An 18,758-nucleotide genomic window follows, 5' to 3' on the forward strand; every position below is an offset into this window, starting at 1 on the left:
CAGGTTGCATGATACACGTTTTTCCATTACCATCATTTACACTGTGATGAAGATGAATTTCGTGTAAGATTCATAACATATACGTTGTTCTACAGATCAACAGAGTAACATACACTCAAATATCAACTCACAACTGCATTGCAGACACAAAATAATAACACACACATACAACAAAGTGTGTACGACACACACAGATACAAGATAAAGACATCAGTAAACATAGTTAGAGAATATAAAAACAAAACAAAGGCGAAAAAAAACGTGCAGGTAAACTTACAGGTGAACATGGTAAAAGAGTTAGACAGAGGGTAAAATTATGCACAATTCAACACTATAGCTATCATTATTTATCGTCTCTACTACGGCTCGCTAAGTAATGTTATGTTAGCTATATTACGCAGCTACGTGTGCTAATGACACATGCTTCATGAAAAAATAAACAAAAAAATATGTATGATCAAAATACAAAAAGAAAGATTTACCTGTCCAGCAGAAATAAAGCCATCAAGGAGTCACTTTTCAGCCCCTTGAGTTCCCTCAGTTCTCGCCATCGCTGGAAAGCCACGCCGATATTAACTCGCGTTTTATTTCTTTGTTTATCCAAAGACTTTTTGTTCATTGCCTTTTCTTGTACTGTTACTGTCTTCCTTTTTTTGCCTGGTTTGCCTTCACTAACTGCATAGGCCGATACTGTGAATTTAGCTTGCTGTTTCTCTGCCATTGTTTTGGTATTCCTAGGATCCATGCCTCTTGGATTCCCCAAATCAAACGTGCGCGCGCAAGTGGGCAGGTCATGTGTGGCAAAAGGGTGGTTGCCATGGTTGCGAGAGAGTGACAGCCGCCTAAGCCAATCCTATGTTTCGTCCCGGATGGAAATAATGAGCTGTGTTTAATACAGATTAAACGGTCTAGAGTCACTCGATTTTTATACTCTTTTTATCAGAGTTCTTACATTTTAATTATGCATGTATATATATAGAAAGTTTAAACAAATTTGGAACAAAATTTCTTACCTACCCTGCCTTTAATGTACAAATGAATGAATGTATGACAGTTCAGTCTTTTCCCATCTTGTTTGGTCTCTATTTGTTTAGAATATTGTCAAAGGTATTCTGGTGGTGGTTTGTAAAGTGAGAAATGCATTGATAAACTTTAAAGACACTTTAAACACTTCTGTGTGCTTTATGCAGAGAGACAAACGCAGATTGACCAAGTTCTGAGTGTCTGTAGAGAGGCAGAAGACAGAGATATCTGCAACAAGGTTAAGCTCAGGAGAGCAAACCTTCACTTCAATCTTCCTTCATCTGCATGTTCCAGATTTTAGGAGCCTTTGGTGCTCCAGGAGATCAGCGTCCCACAGAGCTTCATGTTTAAAGCTGTTGAAACAGGTTCTGGCTCCTCTCCCCACTGCATTATCTCCAGCACAACCAGTGGAAGACGTCACCATCATCGGACGTAAATATCACTTTACCAAACCTCTTTCCAGAGACCTTGGCATTGTTGTATATTATCAGTATATGATTTTCTAATTTACATTAGAGGTAATATAGCTGATGCTGGTTAATATCAAATAATCTTTAGTTTATTTGTTTGATGCATATTAATTCTTCACCTTATTATTTTCAGAGAAACAACAGTTTATCTTTCCATAAGATAAAGGGTTTTTTTTTTTTATTATCTTTTTGTTAATATTTTATTACACTTGTGTCTTCCTTGTGCTGATAATACAGAAGAGGCTCAACAAGTTAGCAATCTCACCAATCTTTCAGATAAATCAGCTGACCAACTCCCTCCACTTTACATTAATTCTGAATGATTGAACAGCTCCTGTTGGGATTGTTCTCGTACTGCCAAAGTAAAAGACCTTGACTGGTGCCCTGAACTAGGAGAAGGGTGAAGATGATCATGTGATGTACTCATAACCACACCTCAAGTGACGTGCGATCCAAAAATCACAATGTCAGTGGTGATGTGAGTACCAATCCCTACATTATAGTGTCATTGGATGGGTGAAAGTAAAATCACTACATTAGCACTCAAAAATGGGTATTAACAACGTGGTATAATAAATGATCTGTGAGGTATTTTGAGCTTAAAGACACATTCTGGAGACACCAGAGACTTACATCTTGTAAAATTTGGCATAGTAAGTCCCATTTAAAGGGATAGTTCACCCCAAAATAACAATCCTGTCATCAGTTATTCACCTTCATGAAGTTTCAAACCTGCATTTTTCTTTCTGACTCTTTCATCTGTGGAACATAAAAGAAGATATTTTGAAGAATGTTGGAAACCAATCAGACACTGAAACATTTCTCAAAATATCTTCTCTAGTGTTTCCACAGTAGAAAGTCTTACATGAGGATATGAGGGTGATTAACGATCATTTACATTTTTGGGGTGAACTGTCCCTTTAAACACACTTACAATGAGAACATTTCTGTATTTATATATTAGTCAGATCAGGGCGTGTTTCTCAAAAGCATCGTAGGCCAAAGTAGATTGTAGAACTATTGCCACCAATGATCTCTATGATGAACTGAGCTCACAATGTTTAGAGAAACGCAGCCCAGCATGATTTCTTCTCCAACAATAGTAAAGATCGCTTATATGATTTTATGTTCAACATCTACAACTTCACCTTTATTTAAGAAGGAGAATCTCTCTGCATCTGCTCATGTAGCTTCAATAATACAACAGACAAGTGAACTTTTCAAACAAAAACCAAAACAACTGTTCTTAAATTCTTTAACACACAAATGCTGTTAACTGGTAAAAATGTACAATATATACAACATGTTAAAGACAATATACTGTATATCTGTGCATTAACAGACACACACAGATAACTTAATATAAAATACAACAGAATAACAAAAATAAACAAATACATTCTGTGTATAAAATGTAAGAGATCACATAAATGTTTGAAGTAACATGTGACTTTATATCTTCATACATTTATGTGCTATACTTGACAATCACGTTTATGATTGGCAATATTTGAATCATTATGGATGAGTTCAATCCAAACATTATTATATTTGTAGGTCTGATACTGAAGAGCCTGAAGATTTCTGCTGACAGACTCATCTGAGCTTCTTCCTCCTGTTCACCTTTAAATAAAACTAAACCTTCATTTGTCTGAATACTAAAGCAACATTAATCATTCAATATCACGTTTCTAACACACATGCTGCTTTATTTCATTGTAAAGTCTGAGTCTCTTCCATCTGTATGAAACACATTTACACATTAATCACACATTTATTTCTCCTCATAGACACAGTAGTGAGACTCTTCTGTGGATCACCTGATGATTTCTGCTCCTCTCATGATGATTTCACAGATTTAAACCTTGATTTAAACAATCCAGAGACATTTGGTGATTGATCTTCTACTCTGTAAAGAGAAACAGAAGAGAAAACAATCAGTGTTCAGAGGAACAAAGTGCAAATTAGTTACTATATTTCAATTACTGTTTTCTGAGTAAAAATAAAATACATTAAATTCCTGTAATCAGATTAATTACTGACTTTACATGATCCTGCAGAGATATTTGTGTTTTAAATATAATACATTAAACATGAATCACGTTGATATGTTTGTGTGTTTGTGTTGGTGTGACTCCTATTGAGTGACTGTAAAGAAGAAACTAATGAGTGTACGGCGTATGGAATAAACCACAGGGAGCAAATACAAATGATATTGTGAATTAAAACACAATCCTTTAGTTAAAGCCGTTTGTCCTCTAGTTTAAACATGTTTGTAGGGCTCTTAGTAAATAACTGAAAGTAAAGTGAGTGTAAAGTAGTGTGACGTGTTGCTTGTCAAAGTAAAAACACACTAGAGATAGAGACATTTCTCATGTGAGGCTGGACGGCTGTGAGCTGAAGCTGAACGCACTGATTTTAGCAGGAGTGCAGCGTTTTCCTACAATCTGAACAAGTCTATTTTCAGACTGAAATGATTCACTACTGACACAGTTAATAAAGCAGGTATTGTTGAATAAAGCTGTGACAGTGTGCTTTTGCTCTCTTTCCTCCTTTGTGTTGAACATTTTAATAACTTCACATTTTGTTCTCACACAAACACTTTGTTACAATAAAGATTAATGATAATTTCCTTTCATGAATATTTGAAAGGTTTGTTCACATATCAGAGTAAATGAAGATCTCTTTAATATCACAGTGATGTTTCCTCACCTCAGGTCACAGTTTGAGTCTCGTAACACGTCACTGAGCCGCTGCTTTGAGTCTCCTATCATATTCCAACTCAGATCAAGATCTTTTAAAAACTGCAGTGCTTTTGAGTTTGTCAAAGACTGAGTTAAAGAAGAAACATCTGTAATGCCACAGTTCAGTAGACTAGAAAGACACAAACAGAGGAAGAGAGATTATCTTACAAACAAATCATTAATGTGAAAATGTTGCACAAATATAATGTGAACTCAGACTCACTGTGAGATATTGAGTATAAAGTGTTTTAGTTTAAACTGTTAAAGTGATTTTAAGCATTTTGATTCTTGTATGTGAAGAGAGACACATCTCAGATGAAGGTTAAAAAACGTCATTAAACTAGTTGTTCAGTTTGGTTCTGTACACACTGCAAATAATTTCTGTAAATGCGGTTGTCACTACCTGTATTTGACTGAACTGTGTGTGTACAGAACGGGATTAAACACTAAAAGGAGAACTGACAACTGAATTTAGTGAACATAGCTATAGATAGATAGATAGATAGATAGATAGAAATGGTCAGATAGATAGATAGATAGATAGATAGATAGATAGATAGATAGAAATGGTCAGATAGATAGATAGATAGATAGATAGATGATAGATAGAAATGGTCAGATAGACAGAGAGATAGATAGATAGATAGATAGATAGATAGATAGAAATGGTCAGATAGACAGATAGATAGATAGATAGATAGATAGATAGAAATGGTCAGATAGACAGAGAGATAGATAGATAGATAGATAGATAGACAGATAGATAGATAGAAATGGTCAGATAGATAGATAGATAGATAGATAGATAGATAGATAGAAATGGTCAGATAGATAGATAGATAGATAGATAGATAGAAATGGTCAGATAGACAGAGAGATAGATAGATAGATAGATAGATAGATAGATAGATAGATAGATAGATAGATAGAAATGGTCAGATAGACAGAGAGATAGATAGATAGATAGATAGACAGATAGATAGATAGAAATGGTCAGATAGATAGATAGATAGATAGATAGAAATGGTCAGATAGATAGATAGATAGATAGATAGATAGAAATGGTCAGATAGACAGAGAGATAGATAGATAGATAGATAGATAGAAATGGTCAGATAGACAGATAGATAGATAGATAGATAGATAGATAGATAGATAGATAGATAGATAGATAGATAGATAGATAGATAGATAGATAGATTAAATGAGTCTGAATTAGTTTCAATGGATTAGAAATATCACAGAATGTCAGTTTAATTGAGTCTAATGGGTTTTGATTTGTTTAAATTTGAATTTTGACAGTTGGAGTTTGAACAGTTTTGGCTCATTTGAACATTCATCAATGAGAGTCAATAGTGAACTAATCCTTTAACTAAAACCATTTCTGAATCTTTCTTCAGATGGAGATGCAGCGCTACAAATGATGTGACTTGTGCCCTGTTGACTTAAAATAAACTAAACAGTAAATACAGTATAATGATACTAACTCTAGTTTCTCCAGCTTGAATTGTGGGTTCATCAGTAGATCACTGAGGTTTTTCACTCCAGAGTCTCCTAGTTCATTCCAGCTCAGGTCCAGCTCTCTCAGGTGTGACGGGTTTGATTTCAGAGCTGAAGTCAGGATGAAACACTGTTTCTCTGTAATACTGCATCCAATCAGACTGAAGACGGAAAGAGAAAATGACTCAAATCCATGTTCAGTTCATGTGTGAGTTAAATGAATCATGAATAAATGTCATACAGTCACTAATAAACCAGCAAAAACATGGAAACTTAATGATATAAACGAATAAACCAAGACAGGAGCATTTGAGGATACTAGTTACAATCCATGTCTGGATCCGTCCTCACTCCCAAAAATAAGTGAATTTATCACTGTAGATTAATATATAGGATCAATACAGAAACAATAGAAAAATGAACATTTAAATGGACTATTTTCATTATTAATGTAAGAAAATCTTATACTGTACATGAATCGATTATTAAGTCATTTTAGAGTGTAATTTACAATCTCTAAATACACATTTTGTTTAATAAAAGAAGATTTAGTGAAAAGCAGTGTTGGACATGTTAAGGCCAATTCACACCGCCCCGACGACGGCCAACAAACACCAACAAACGCCAACGAACAAGTTGGCCGTTGGATTTAGAATTCTATGAGAAAAAATTGTCATGTTCACACCGCCCCAACAAACACCGACCAACGAGTGACGTCTGACTGGGAAAATTCCACAACTACACAAGTAACCATTTTAACAATATGTCAGGTTAGTTTACTATATTAATAATATAGTATCATATATATTTTCATTGTATTAAAGTATTAAACAAAAAAAACAAAAATACTAACCTGAAATCCGAAGCGCTGTAGCCATCGATCTGATCTTAACCTATTGCGCTGCGGTTGGTATACCAGTTTTTAAACTTTTTTTTAGCGCGACCCTTTTTATTAACGAGACCCATAAGCATATACAACCATGTAGCTAAACAAGTCAAAACGAATTATTAAAAAACGAAACTGAAGGTAAACCTGCGTTGCTCTCATGGTGGTTATAACGTTACCTCTCTCTTTCGGTGAAGTGGAGCAGCTGCTCTTGCTGAATGGCACGGATTGCACTATAGACTATTGTACCTTTTGTGTATATATATATATTTTAGCTGTATTTTATTTTTTATAACGAACAAGCTGCGATGTCACGTTTCCAGTGCTTTGTTGTGTGTGCGTGAGGCGCGGGCGCGATCAAATAGCTGTCTTTGCAGGGGACTTCCCTCATCGTCATGGCAACGGTTCGTTAACAGGTCAGATTACGTCAGAGTTGGTTGCCGTCTGTTGGAAAACTGTTCACACCGCGCAGACATTCCAAGACCCGACAAACGCCGATTAAACATGTTCAGTCGGGTGAAAACCAGTGCCCAAGGAAGTCGACCGGAAGTTGAAGTCGGCCGGGTGCCGCCATCTTGTAGCAGAACTTCACTTGCGTTAGCATCCCCATTGACTCCCATTCATTTTGGCGTCACTTTGACAGTGAATAACTTTACATCTGAGGCGTTTAAAGACTCCATTTGTCCATTATTTATTTCTAAAGATACACGACAATGTATAAAGGGCTCCATTACCTTCTATGTTACATTATGGCCCCGTAGATACAGTTTTTGTAAAAATAGGCTAACGATTGCGTCATAACCACTCGACTCTCTGTCGCACAGTAGAGAAATTACCGTACAGACAGGAGGAGAAGCTCGCAGGCAATCGGGGAGATGTCAAGAGAGATGGCGTACTGGCGTTACATTTTAAAATATTATACAAAATAATTAATCAGAATACTTACTCCTGCTCACTCACGCCAAAGAACTCCCCGCTCAAGCTCGCCGTCTCTGCAAGATTAACGATGGCAGTTTGCACGCACAGCTACTAGAAGATTTACATCTGTCAGACAGGTTGCAGACGTCATCAAGCTTAGTTTGAGTCTGCGCGTCAGAAACGGAAGTGCTAAAAATCGCTAAAAATGGGCTTCACTTGTCTCAATTGAGTTCCAATGGGGTCGCTGTGTCCATTTCTTTTACTGTCTATGGTGAAAACCAACTCCGATCAACGCCAACAACGGCAAACAACGGCCAACAAACGCCAACAGGGGTATCACACCAAACCAACAAACTCCAACAGACGAGTTTGTTGGCGTTTGTTGGCCGTCGTCGGGGCGGTGTGAATTGGCCTTTACTTTAAAAAAGTAATTAGTTATAGTTACTAGTTACTTCTCACAAATAGTAACGGAGTTAGTAACTGAGTTACATCATTATAAAAGTAACTAATTACCAGGGAAAGTAACTATTGTGTTACTTTAAAAAAAATAAATGTCAAATAACTTGAATGCCCCCAATATTAAATATGTCTAAGAATAAATTATTCTTGATCCGACTCGTGACTGATGATCCGCTCTTGCTTATGAAATTTCTCTGTACTGTACAATACGTGTTTGTAAGCATTAAAGAAAATGTAGTTTCATATTTATGTTTAAATAGGCCTATGTTATGTTTTAAATTCATTTACTTGATTATGAAAAGTGAACAGCATGAGTAAGATACATCAGATGCGCAATATATCGGGAGACATGGAGTGGGTCAGACATGATTTTGACCACTTCATTAAGTTTTGTTTTGTAGAAAGCCTTTCTTTAAAGTGAATTTCGTTTTGTAAAAATGGTATCTTAATTTTAATCAATGTTTCATTAACCGATTGCCTGGATTTAATAAATAAGAAGTAAATATAGCAGGCAATATAATCATGGATGCGCGGGCGCGATCACTGGCGCGTGACCTGGAGCGCGTCTTATAGGCTAAAGAACCGAAACTCAGCGTATAGGCTGCTTGCCTCGCAGACATGAGAAATATATCTACAGAAAGCTTGACATATCTAAAAACGAAAAGAAATAGGCTACTCTGATTATGTAATCCGAATGAAATGTGCATTTTCTCTCTAAGCGCGTCCATGGAGATGATGAGAGTCAGCAATGTCAACTTCATCTTCACAGCCGACACTAATTCAGAAAACATTTCTTTATTAATAAACAATTAAAATATCTCCTTGCTGTGTTTCATCACATTCATAATTATTACTTTTGCCGTTTCTTTATGGCAAGCTTTATACGTGCGCTTGAGTGCTATAGTCTATATTACATAAACGCTCATTATGCTCACAGACAAACACACAGAGCATCGTTCATTATTATTTTCATTTTAAAATTATATTTGTGTATGACTAACCGCAGCACACACCAGAGAAAAAACTTTGCAGGTCTTATGGCTGAGAGAGAGCCTACTCGGATGAAAACCGCTTCAGTCAGCTCAATTACAGTAGGCTAACGCGGCATTTTTTTGTCAGTAACGGTAACGGCATTGTAACGGGAGAAAAAGTAATTAGTTTGATGATTACTCGTTACTGAAAAAAGTAACGCCGTTAGTAACGCTGTTTATTTATAACGCCGTTATTCCCATCAATGGTGAAAAGTACCATTAGTCTGTTCTCACTTCTGTCTTGTTTCACAGCAAAGATTTGTCAGATTCCAGCATATGAAACTATTTTACAGCCACAAAGTTTAAAATGCTTCAAAGTTTAATTATATTTCTATTTCATGAATAACTTAACCTGGACCAGAGCAGAGCGTCATTATCAATTATAAAAAAAAAATAAAAAAAAAACATTGTTAACGGTTTCAATGTAGTAACATACTAACTATTCATGTTAAATTACAGTAATACTGTTTGCATGTGTGTTATAACAGGACCTCAACAGGGTGCAGGATTGTTTTGCACAATTTTAAAAGGTAGAATCATATATGAATATATTAAATAGTAATAATAAAGTAAATAATAATACACTTGGTGCTTAAAATGTGTCTAAAATGCAAAATAATAGTTTTAAAAAAACACCTTGTGAAAATGAAAACAAATATTTGTTAAATGCCATTTTATTTATCTCATCTTCTTATATTTTTATTTTTTGTAAAGTGTTTTGTAAAGTCATACTTTTGACATAACAGGCATATTGTTTTGAACTGCTTTTACAATGGTTACTATTAATAGTGTAATAGTATTTTGGTGAATTGTATTAAAACCAGACCAAAAATCCTAATCATCAAACTATCTGTGATATTTGGCCACTCAAATAGGAAATATCCCTGGTTTCCATTTCAGGAATCTGGTCATCTTACTCCAGGGGTTAATAAAGGCCTTCTGAAGAGAAACGATGCGTTTGTGTAAAAAATATCTATACTTAAACAAATTATGAAGTAAAATATGTAGCTTCCACTAGACCGCCTTCCGTATTCAACGTACAAAGAAAGTAAAACTCTCGCAGTTCACAAAACTTACGTTACGTCCTACGCCTTCCCTATTCAACTTACAGAAAAAGAGTAACTTACGTGACACAAGTTTACACTTTCTTCATTACTTGAATCTGGTGGAAGCTCGATATTTGATTTCATAACTTGTTAAATATGGATATTTTTTTATACAAACACATCGCTTCACTTCCGAAGGCCTTTATTAACCCCTGGAGCCGTATGGAGTACGTTTATGATGGATGGATGTGGATGGAGACACTTTCTTCAGCTCATACTCACTGATCCCGTTCACTGCCATTATAAAGCTTGGATCCGTCAGGATATTTATGAATATTTCTTTGATTATGTTCATCAGAAAGAATAAAGTCATATACACCTAGGATGGCTTGAGGGTGATTAAAGCTTGGGCTAATTTTCATTTGAAAGTGAACTAATCCTTTAACTAAAACCATTTCTGAATCTTTCTTCAGATGGAGATGCAGCGCTACAAATGATGTGATTGTGTCCTGTTGACTTAAAATAAACTAATCATGAATACAGTATAATGACACTAACTGTAGTTTCTCCAGCTTGAATTGTGGGTTCATCAGTAGATCACTGAGGTTTTTCACTCCAGAGTCTCCTAGTTCATTCCAGCTCAGGTTCAGCTCTCTCAGGTGTGACGGGTTTGATTTCAGAGCTGAAGTCAGGATGAAACACTGTTTCTCTGTAATCCTGCAGAAACTCAGACTGAAGACAGAAAGAGAAAATGACTCAAATCCATGTTCAGTTCATGTGTGAATTAAATGAATCATGAATAAATGTCATACAGTCACTAATAAACCAGCAAAAACATGGAAACTTAATGAAACTCAAACAAACCAAGACAGGAGCATTTGAGGATACTAGTTACAATCCAAGTCTGGATCCGCCTCACTCCCAAAAATAGTAACACTTTAGAATACTGATCCTTCATTAATGAGTAACTACACAGGAACAAATGAATAATGCATTATTAACACTCTAGTAACTACTATTAACTAACAAGTAACTCTGATGAATGAATTAGTAAGTAGTTGTGTAGTTATTCATTAATGAAGGATCAGTATTCTAAAGTGTTACCCCAAAAATAAGTACATTTATCACTGTAGATTAAAATATAGAAACAGTATAAAAACAATAGAAAAGACAACATTTAAATGGACTATTTTCATTATTAATGTAAGAAAATCTAAGTACCATTAGTCCAGTATAAATGTAACATTTCAGAATAATCTATTAGTGTAACAGTTTTGTTGTGTTTTATTATCATGGTGTTGCTGTCTGTGTGTGTTCCCTAGTTAGTGTTCTTGTTGTTAATTAGTTCCTGCAGCTGTTCTGTTTTACCTTGATTACTCTGTCTGTGTATTTAAACTCTTAGTTCTGTCTGTTCATTGTTCTGTTGTTTATGTTGAAGCGGTTGTGTTTTATCTCTCCTACATGTTAGATTTGTGATTAAAGACAGTGTTATTGTATTCTCCATCATCGTGAGCTTCATTACAACCAGCCATTCATGACAATTTGTTACACTGTTTTTTAGTCTGTTCTCACTTCTGTTTTGTTTCACAGCAAAGATTTGTCAGATTCCAGCATATGAAACTATTTTACAGCCACAAAGTTTAAAATGCTTCAAAGTTTAATTATATTTCTACTTCATGAATAAATTAACTTGGACCAGAGCAGAGCATCATTATCAATTATATAAAAAAATAAATAAATTGTTAACGGTTTCAATGTAGGAACATACTAACTATTCATGTTAAATTACAGTAATACTGTCTGCATGTGTTTTATAACAGGACCTCAACAGGGTGCGGGATTGTTTTTCACAATTTTAAACGTCTCTAAAAGTTCTGCAGTCACAACGCATCATTTCCACACACACATCTGAACTATATCACGTGGTGAATCAGATATGAATATATTAAATATCAAAATGAGACCTCGTCAGACTCACCGGCTTCTACGTGTCTGCTGAACTCGATGCTCATAAACGTACATTCTATAAATAACATGGCTTCGTTTTTGGCAGATATAATTACAGACTACAACCTGGACATTATATGCTTAACAGAAACCTGGCATAAGGAATCTGATGGCCTTCTTTTTAATGAACTGACCCCAAACGGCTACACTCTAAAAAAAAATGGTTCTTCAGCGGTTCTTTGGGGTGGTTAAGGTGCTATATAGCACCGCTACCTTATAAAGAACCAGTAAAGCACCTGTATGGTTCTTCAGCGGTTCTTCAGTGGTTCTTCAGCGGTTCCTTGCTGTGGTTAAGGTGCTATATAGCACCACTGCCATACAAAGAACCTGTTAAGCCTCTGTATTTATTGCTTCTTCATATCCACATATAAGCCCTATACATACAAGATATGTCTTCTATATAGCTAATGGCAGGATCTGGTCATTTTGTAGCTCATATCTCATTTTTGACTGTCATACATGATGCCTAGCTCATATTTTCTATTATCAAGGCAAAAACTAAGAATTAACGAAAAAAATTATGCAAGAACTTATGTATGTGTGAACACGTGAAATTGGTATCACATGTAATTGGCATGTTATGGAATTTAACTACACTCTAAAAAAGATTGGTTCTTCAGCGGTTCTTTGGGGTGGTTAAGGTGCTATATAGCACTACTACCTTATAAAGAACCTGTAAAGCCCCTGTATGGTTCTTCAGCGGTTCCTTGCTGTGGTTAAGGTGCTATATAGCACCACTACCTTATAAAGAACCTGTAAAGCCCCTGTATGGTTCTTCAGCGGTTCCTTGCTGTGGTTAAGGTGCTATATAGCACCACTGCCATAAAAAGAACCCGTTAAGCCTCTGTATAGTTCTTTAAAGGTTCTCTAACTCTCTTATTCTCTTAGTTTAGGTGGGGAAAGGATTAAAAACAACATTAAATTACAGTGTATTTTCTAAACATAACCTGGTTCTCAACCTTTTTGTCCCCAAGCCCTCTGTAAAAGTGAATATGGGTGTAAGTTGGATTGCTATAACTATTTGAGTCTAATTACTTCTTCTTTCTGCGAATTGCTATCAATATTGTACACTCAACTACTCAAAAATCTCACTTTCAGCCAAAGGATAATTTCTCTTTAAGGACCCCGTGACAGACGTTTTTTTTTTCTGACGTCATGACTCACGAGCCTTTCTCGAGTTTTCTGCTCGGCCGCCATTAATTTCCCCTGGACTCGGATGAATTAAGGTAGGTTGGAAATGTTTTAATTAATATACTCGATAATGCAAAGGTTGAACATGTGTTTTAGCTGTTTATGAGTTAATTAACGTTGTTTGTGAACATGAATACTAACGAAATCGTATCTAACCGAATTTTTGAATTTGCAGGCCGCGCAAATTCAAACATTCGGTTAGTTACGATTTCAACTTTTCTATTCTATACAAGATGTTGGATTTACTCGTTTTATTCTAAAGAAATGTATTCAGTTTGGACCATGTAAGTATGTCTCTAAATAATTTTTAAAAGAAACGTCTCTACCGTGTATGTAGCGTGTACTATTTGAAATGCTGCGGGCAGGAAGTGCGTGGGGAGCGGGAGAGACGCTCGAGTCGAGGCTGAGGGGATGCTCGCATTACAATTATTGAGTTTAGGTTTTTAAATTAATGTTTGTCAGTTCTTTTATTTGTCTCTTTCACGTTAGCTCTGATTTATTGATCTATTTGTTCGACCAAAATGACGAAGAAAGTCTGTGAGTAAAGACATTACTTCATTTGACTAACGCGAGGTGTTTTTTTATCCTGTTTTTTTTAGTAGAATGAAACTGTTGCGTATTTACACAACTTATTAATTACTTGCACTGTCTGCAGCAAACAAGTTTTTTTCATTTATAAACACTGATTCCCCTCCCTCTTTTAGGATCTAAAACTCTTCAATGTTTGACGACTAAGGACACTTTGCAATAACATTACATGGTAAGTAATTTCTATAAAAACGGCTATAATTGTTAATAGATAATATGAATTACCAATGTTGGACATGTTTGAATAAAATCCATCTAATGCTGTCTATTGACTTGAATGTTATCCTCATTAACAAACTTTAGACTAAGAATTATCCATTCCAAATCATTCATCAACTCCCTCTTATGCCATCTCAAATGCATGTGACTTTTTTTTTCTTGTTGTTTTGTATTAATTTTGTATTTATTTTTTTTATTCTCACAGTGACAGTAACCATTGACATTACATTAATCACAGAAGATCACAGTTCCAGCTAAAAATATTTACTGTTCTACTGAAGAAATAAAAAAAAGTCAACTTGAATGGCCTGATGGTAAGTAAATTAACAGCTAGCTTTCATTTTTCGGTGAAATATCCCTTTAATCAAGAATTATTAAATATATTGGGGTATAAAGCTAATTTATTAATTGATGCATGTTTTATTTTCAGACTTATAATTATGTATTATAAATTCATAATTTTAAATGAAACCAATGACTGATTCAGATGCATTTCTTAATTGCAAATCTGTAGTATTTTAGCACTGACGAAGGCCTGTGTGCTGAAACGCATTGGAAAAATAAAGAATTTATTTTTTTTAGCTCCTTTTTTTAATTTTTTTTATTTTTATTTTTTTTTTGGATCCCTCAAAGCCACAACTGTTGCTGGTATTGTCCATAAATATATTAATTGCAAATTTGGCCAGTCATTAATACGAATTATTTTTATATTTTCTTGTCCTTTGCTATTGCATATTGCTATTTTTAAATAAGAAAAATAATCACAATTGCTTTATCACAGACTGAAAACATTCACCTGAGAAGTGTGTCCTGAAGGCCCTTATCTTTTTCCTGAGAGAAAGTCCTGAAGACCTCATCAAGGAGTACTTTCTGAGTTGAACGTAAGAATATTCTATTTTGGTTTATTTTCAGAAAAATAAGTCTAAATTTGTGTATTTTGTAGTTATGCTAGCAAAAGGTGACCAAATTTGTTTTTTTTTATGTTCACTATTTTAGGATAACCCGACAGATGATTGAGGAGCAGCTCACCATGGCGATGTTCATTATTTGGAAGGAGGGGAGAATTTCATGAACCATCTGCTGACATCGAGGGAGTTAAAGTTTTGAATCAACTTACTTAAGTTACATCAGCTTGTGCCCTGCTTCTAGGTATGACATACATCATCAACCTGGCTTGTCCGAAACCCCTTTGATTTACTTTGTATGTGTATGTTAGAGCTGCACAATTTATCGTAAAAAGATCGCAATCTCAATTCAAACACCCATCCTACTTTATTAATGACAACAATTCGCCTGCGTCTATTAAACCTTTGACAAAAATCCTACCGGAACATTCGGTGTTCATGCTGCCACTGATCCAGAGACAGCAGTTTTGAACCACACTGTAGTTATTCAAGGATTTGGTTATTTGATTTCTTTTACAAATATTAAAATTATCACAGAAGTAATAAGATAGAAGTTTACAGTTAGGATATAATCACTGGACATTAGATTGCGATCAAAATAGAGCAAATCGAAACTAACTTGGTGCTTCAAATAACTGTTGTATATAAATTACCTTGTTAAGCCACTAGGTGGCAACCAGTGACGTTGTCATTGAATCATTCATTCAATAGATTCGTTAAGGTTAAACCCTGATTCATCTAGTAGTGAAACAAGTATTTATTAATGAGCTATTAATATATTCAAAACCATTTTTTACAAATAATTCATTCAAATTAAACATTTTCCAGCAATTAGAGTCCAGCAATTAATATTTTGCTAGAACTAGTAAATTAAATGTTATTTTTAGTTGTCTATTTAGAATCGTGGGAGAATTGCGATCTCTATTTGCAACCAAAAAATCATGATTCTCATTTCATCCAGAATCCTGCAGCTCTAGTGTATGTCTCGTACAAATGTGTAGTTGTATGAATATCCAGTTGTGTTGTTTGAGAATTGCTTTGATTTGTGCAAGGGTAATCACCTTTAAAGGATTAGTTTACCCAAAAATGAAAATTCTGTCATTAATTACTCACCCTCATCATTGGAGGGACAGAAACCTCTCAGACTTCATCAAAAAGATCTTAATTTGTTTTGAGTTCAGAAAAAGCATACGCATAAAATACGAAGTATACTTTGGGCTTTACACACAGTAATGAATGTTTAAAAAACAAAACAAAAAAGTATTGGGTAAAAGCATCCCCCATGTTATGTTAACCTAATGATGTTATTTTGTTTAAAGGCCTACAGTTGGAAGCAGCTATTCTCCTCTTGCCTGCACTGTTCAAGGTGGACCTGGGGTTGCTGTTTGACATTGAGGTGAGCCATGAACAGTGTGAAGCACAATCCAATCAAAGCACGACACTTATTGCACATTTTGCTATACAAATGATAATACACAAATTATTCTCTCAATGTGAAGAGAAAATTACATTCATTTTCAGTTGATGGCCAAAAGTATTTGAGCAGTTGTATATGACAGTAGTTGAAATTAATTTAGCTTATAAGGTTTGCCTTTCAACTAAATATGTGAAGATGGTTAATGCTATTATCCCCTCTTCTCCAGGGCCATGCTCAGACCAGCCCTCTTGTCATCCCAACACCTAAGATAGTGCCTAAAGCCTGCGGGAGGATCATCTCATGCAGTATGACCACATTTTGTTCACGTTGGATGGCCAGTTAATCACAGAGTAGAGTGAGGACATCTTGATGGCACTGGACCTCCTCCTATGTGTATATTTTGCATTTGGAATCGAATCCAATCCAGTATCCTAAAGGACTGAAAAAGACACTGACCTTTTTGAAGTGTGTTGTTTTGAAATTGAAGGATGCAGACGGACTTCCTGTCACTGTAAATTGAGTGTACAACTCAATCTGAGTAGAATTTCGGAGTCAATATTCTCTCTTGCTCCCTTTCTTATGGTTTTAGTTCCAGTTTCTATATTGTTTTTGAAATCATGAAGGACTTACAAAAATGTTAGTTTCTATATTTTGGACTTTTATTTATGTTGCCTAGCAGGTTTTTTGTCTTATTTTTGTTCTTGTACTATATTTTTTGTTTTGTACTATTTGATTGATCTTGAGTAAATAAATAATGTACATTTCTACATTTTGGACTTTTATTTATGTTGCCTAGCAGCTATGGATTTTAATTTTACTATTATAGGTGAACATATAGGTGCATATATGTACCTATATAGGTATATGTATGCACATATGTGTACATATATGTACATATAATATAGGAAAACGGCCAATTTTATATATATGTCACATATATTAAAAACCTATATCAAAACCTATATTGAAACATATGTTTATATAGGTTTTTTCCATGTGGGATGCTTCCACAAGGCAGGAATTCACTTAAAAAGGCTAGCATCTATTCTATGTAGCTGCTGTATTTTGCCTGGCAAAGAAGCTCGGAAAAACATGATCCTTTGAAAAATGTACAAAATGTTGTGCAGTTTAAAATCCTTAGCTGTTGCTGTGTTTTACTTCAGCGCGCTTCGGTATTTGATTCATCATGCCATAGCTAGAAAAGCAACAAGAAACGGCTAGCACACTTTGCTAACACACATGCATGTGCATAGAGTTCCAGTTTACTTTTATCCAGCAATGTTACTCCAAACTGATGACGTTATCAAATATTGCCAGATAAAAAAAAAAAAAAAAATCTATCAAATTTACATGAGCAAACAGTTATGTTTGTAATGATATGGCTTACTAGTGCCGCTCTGCATCTCTCTTGGCGCACTCCTAAACACAAGTGAATTTACATGAGGACACCTTGGTAAATTAATATGGAGGACCAGGAGTGACACATAAAAATAAAACGAAGAATCAATTCATTCATTTAATAAATTTAAACATAAAAATGTATATAAATGAATCACTTTGGCAAATGCTTTTTTCTCTCTATTTACCAATAGGTTGTTTGCACAAAGCATCATTTTCTATAAAGGAATCCTATCAAAAATTCGTATGATTTGCGTCGTTTATGGTTGCTCAAATCGTTAAAATCGAGAACCCAGAAGGTGTTTATGATTGTAACCTTGCCCACGTAATGAGCTTACAGGTATATCATGTATGGAATAAACCAGCAGTCAAGATGATTTTAGTACAAAAAGCTTTTACATAGCAATTTTATTGGAAACACCAAAATACACTCCAGCACAGACACAATAAAGAAAAATAAAACAAACCAGGCAGCACACTGAGGAACAAGTGGAGTGAAAAGTTAATAATTCTCCAAACCAATTATTCACCAACATCAAATACTTACTATGTGAAAAACCCACACACCAAACCACTGCATCCACAAAAACACCACACGTGCGCCCACTGCCCCTCAAGTGCAACCGCCTGGGAAAACCTAAAAAGAAACAAACACAAAAACATTTAAAACAACAACTCAGCAGTAACCATTCCTTCTCATGAAAACCATCTATTGTTACCTCCCGATACACGTTGAACATTTATCGAAGGGAAGGACTCAACATATCCTGAGTACACAAAAAAAAAAAAAACACTTAACGACGAGTTAAAAAAAACCTCATTAAACCACACATCGGCTACACAATAGCATACAAAACTCTAAAATAAACAGATAGCCTAACAATCGGTGCCAGCTCCTACGATAAAAATGCACACATTAGTATTTTCTAAAACAAAAACAATAAATCAAAACTACA

The 18,758-nt window shown here is 35.0% G+C and overlaps 1 protein-coding gene and 1 long non-coding RNA gene across 4 annotated transcripts in view; both read left to right on the forward strand.

Annotated features, from left to right (window-relative positions):
• LOC125243169 (gastrula zinc finger protein XlCGF57.1-like) overlaps positions 1–18,758 on the forward strand; it is a 132,833-nt gene that overhangs the window by 2,244 nt on the left and 111,831 nt on the right. The gene's annotated exons all lie outside the window — the stretch shown is intronic.
• On the forward strand, positions 13,190–17,237 carry LOC125243795. 3 transcript variants are annotated; one of them, XR_007179125.1, is made up of 7 exons: positions 13,190–13,812; positions 13,980–14,035; positions 14,288–14,396; positions 14,864–14,963; positions 15,079–15,231; positions 16,307–16,383; positions 16,631–17,237. It is a non-coding gene; the product is annotated as an uncharacterized LOC125243795 (long non-coding RNA). The 3 variants fall into 3 exon arrangements; XR_007179128.1 differs by having other exon boundaries at positions 13,190–13,559; XR_007179129.1 differs by having other exon boundaries at positions 13,192–13,310.

This window comes from Megalobrama amblycephala, linkage group LG1 (assembly GCF_018812025.1).
Source record: "Megalobrama amblycephala isolate DHTTF-2021 linkage group LG1, ASM1881202v1, whole genome shotgun sequence".
NCBI lineage: Eukaryota > Metazoa > Chordata > Actinopteri > Cypriniformes > Xenocyprididae > Megalobrama > Megalobrama amblycephala.